Source organism: Kogia breviceps, chromosome 10 (genome assembly GCF_026419965.1).
Source record: "Kogia breviceps isolate mKogBre1 chromosome 10, mKogBre1 haplotype 1, whole genome shotgun sequence".
NCBI classification, from domain to species: Eukaryota; Metazoa; Chordata; class Mammalia; order Artiodactyla; family Physeteridae; genus Kogia; species Kogia breviceps.
Window position 1 is genome coordinate 38,187,423 of NC_081319.1, and position 3,381 is coordinate 38,190,803.

Genomic DNA, 3,381 nt, shown 5'->3' on the forward strand with positions numbered 1-3,381 from the left:
GACACAGCAGGGAATAAGATGGACACACTCCCCATCCTTGTGGGACTGATGGGCTGGTGGGCGAGAGATAATAAACAAGTAAACAAATGGGCACTCAGGATGAGTTTTGAGAGTGAAATGAAAGCAAAGCAGGAGGCGGGGAAGAAAGTGCTTTGGGTGTGAGGACACTGCTGCAGATGAGAGGGTCAGGGAATGCTCTGGAGCAGGGTGGCACTGAGACTGGACACCCGAGCAAAGAGCAGGCACTGGCTATGCAGACAACTTAGAGGAGGACATCCCAGGTGGAAGGAGCTCTAGTGCAATGGCCCTGAGGCAGGAACAAACCTGGTGTGACCAGAAGATGGCTGGCTGCCCAGGAGGGCTGAGGAGACAGAGGGCAGGTGGAGAGGGCAGAGGGTACATATGGATTGTGCTCTGGTGCGGTGGAGCGCCCCTTCAGTGTTTAGCAGGGACAAGCTATGATCCAATGCTCAGTTCTAAGGAGTGAACTGTCAGCTGCGGGGGGATGGCCCCACAAGGGCCTGGGGGCCAGAGGCCAGAAAGGAGTTTGAGAGGTATGGGATATGGAGGAGTAGGGTGTGGTGGAGAGCAGAGGAGGCGAGGTGATCCTGGGTGGGGTTCGTGCCCCATTAAGTTCTCACTGCAGTCTTGCACACCAGCAGAGGTTGTCCCCATTTACAGCAGAAGAGGTAAGACTCAGAGAGAGGTGGTGGCTTTTTCAGGGTCACACAACTTGTGAGGGGCAGAGCCGGGGTTCAAACCCTGACTCAAGACCTCATTTGTATAAATGACTGCTCTGCTCTGCCTCCCAGGGGCTGGCATGCTAAGGCCTTGGCCCTCACAAGGCACTGGGGACATGTAGAAGGCCAGGCAATTCAGAAAGGCTTTTTGGAGGAGGGGGGCTGGGGACTGCCCTAGAGGATTCTGTCAGGCCACGGGGAAGTGAGTTTGCAGATTGATCCTACGTAGTGTCCATCCTCGGACTCACGATGCCCCTCTGGAAAAATTCTGGGACAGAGATGCCACTAGGCCATTCAGGTTTCTCTTGTCAATCAATGAGAGGTCTTGCTGGGAGGCTTCACCCGTGATCACTGAGTGTCCTAACGCGCCCTGAACCATCAGAGTCTCTGCACCTGGGCCCAGCTTCTAATCTGCCAACTGAGCAAATCTTGCTGGATCAAGGGCGAACATGGGTCTGAATAGGTCTGGGGACATGGCCAGGCTGGCTCCACTCTCAGATGGGAACCCTCCCGCCCAGCACAGCTCCACAATGAAACAGAGGAGCCAAGAGCCTGAAATAAGTCCTAATTAAGAAGGCAGGAGGATTCTGGGGCCTCACAAAGGCCCTTTTTCTTCAGGAGAAGTGGAGCCTGTGCAGGCCTGGGCAGCCCTTTCATACCAACCTGTTAGACCAGTTTTAATATAAAGAAGGTTGGAGCTTTGCCAGAAATTCAACAGCCTCTCTTGGTGAAGGTGTCCTCCCCACCCCAACTGCAGGGTATGGGGCCCCCTCCCCAGCTTAGGCAGGCTGCACAGCCAGCCACCCAAGGGGCCATTCCAATGGTCACTCTGGGGCAGCAGGCTGGGGCTCCCACATCTGATACTTAAGACAGGAGGTCCCTGGAGGTTTATTCCTGGCTAGCATGTCCCTCCAACCCTGGTTTTACCCCCACATCCCCTCCAATCTGGATTATGTGCTGTATACTTGGTTTTGGGGGGGCTGTTTCCCTCAACCTCACTGAACCTCAGAAGATTACTTAGCTATGAAATGGGGAGAGTGACAGCATGTCTCTCAGAAGGGACATGGGGGGCCCAGAAGGATTTATAAGTTGATACTGAGGAGAGCCTGAGAGGGTTCAACCTGGCAGCTGCTGCAGCTGTCACTGTAACTATTCCTTGTCCCTTGTATTAATCCCATTTGAGAGGTGGGCAGGGCAGGGTTTTTTTTGGCTGTGTTGGGTCTTAACTGCAGCATGTGGGATCATCATTGCGGCACGCGGGCTCTTCGTTGCAGCTCACAGGCTTCTCTCTAGATATGGAGCGCAGGCTCCAGGGCACGTGGGCTCTGTAGTTGTGGCACTTAGGATCCAGAGTGCATGGGCTCTGTAGTTGCAGCACGTGGGCTCTCTAGTTGAGGCACGCAGACTCAGTAGTTGTGGCATGGGGGCTTATTTGCCCCATGGCGCGTGGGATCTTAGTTCCCCAACCAGGGATCAAACCCATGTCCCCTGCATTGGAAGGCGAATTCTCTACCACTGGACCACCAGGGAAGTCCCTGGACAGGTGTTGATGTCCCCTGAGGTACCCATGGGAGCTGCAGGGGAGCTGGCTGGAACTCCCTGGAGCTATAAGCAGCCCCTCACCCCACCAGCTTTGATGCTGCCCTGCCAGCCCAGCCCTTCACCTTCAGGCGTCATTTGCCAACAAAGGCCTTGGGTTCCAGTCGTGGTGAATAGACCCTTTGTCTGGTCTCTGCATGGGCTGGGGTGGAGGCTAGACCAGCCTAACTTTCCAGCAACTTCCCTTGCAGCTCCAGTAGAGACTAGGCCATCTGCTACGCTTGCCCACACCTGGGGGATGGGTCTCCCTCAGGCCTGTTACTTTCCACGCCCTCGGTGGTCTGTGCCCTCAGAGGTGAGTCACGGGTGAGGGAGGTGAGCTGGGTAGCACCTCTGGGTCTGTCCCATTTCAAAGCTGCAAGCCTGAGACTCAGAGAGTGAGGGTAGATTGTCCACAGTCACCCAGAGAGGAAGTGGCCATATGGGGCTGGAGCCCAGGGCTTTGAATCCCAGGCCAGGGCCTGTCCCCCTCATCCTAGAACTCTTGAACTTTGAGTCTGCTGCCTTCTGACTAGGAACATGGACAGCCTGGTTCAAGGCCCTCCAGACTCCCCCTGTCCAGACCTGGACTCTTCACTGTCCCCCAGACATGCCTCCACTCTCCCCCCATCATGCCTCCACAACCCCCACATGCAGCCACCACCTGTTGATCTCCATGTCCGTCTACCTTGCCCCTGGTCCTTCTCAAGCTGCTCTCCTGCTGCTCCCCATGGCTGCCTTGCCCATATCTAGCCTTACCATCACTCACTAACCTGACTGAACCATCCTGATGGCCTCCTCACTGGCCCCCTCAGCCCTACCACCATCTCCAGAGTGAGGGGCTTGCAAACCCAAACTTGTCCTACCTTCCTCATTTAGTGATATTCACAGGCTCCCCTCATATCTTGCCTGTGCCTTTACCCCAGGCTCCAAGACATGGATTCCCAAACTGCCAACAAGCCATTTCATTCTGCTTCCCTCCAAACAGCCCTCCACATACCAGGATATCATTCATCCTGGAATGTCCTCTTCCTCAGTTCTGCCAGGGCAAACTCTTACTCAC

The 3,381-nt window shown here is 55.3% G+C and overlaps 1 protein-coding gene across 2 annotated transcripts in view; it reads right to left on the reverse strand.

Annotated features, from left to right (window-relative positions):
- The window catches only part of MAPKAPK3 (MAPK activated protein kinase 3), a 60,378-nt gene that overhangs the window by 56,907 nt on the left and 90 nt on the right, over window positions 1–3,381 (reverse strand). The window lies entirely within an intron of this gene.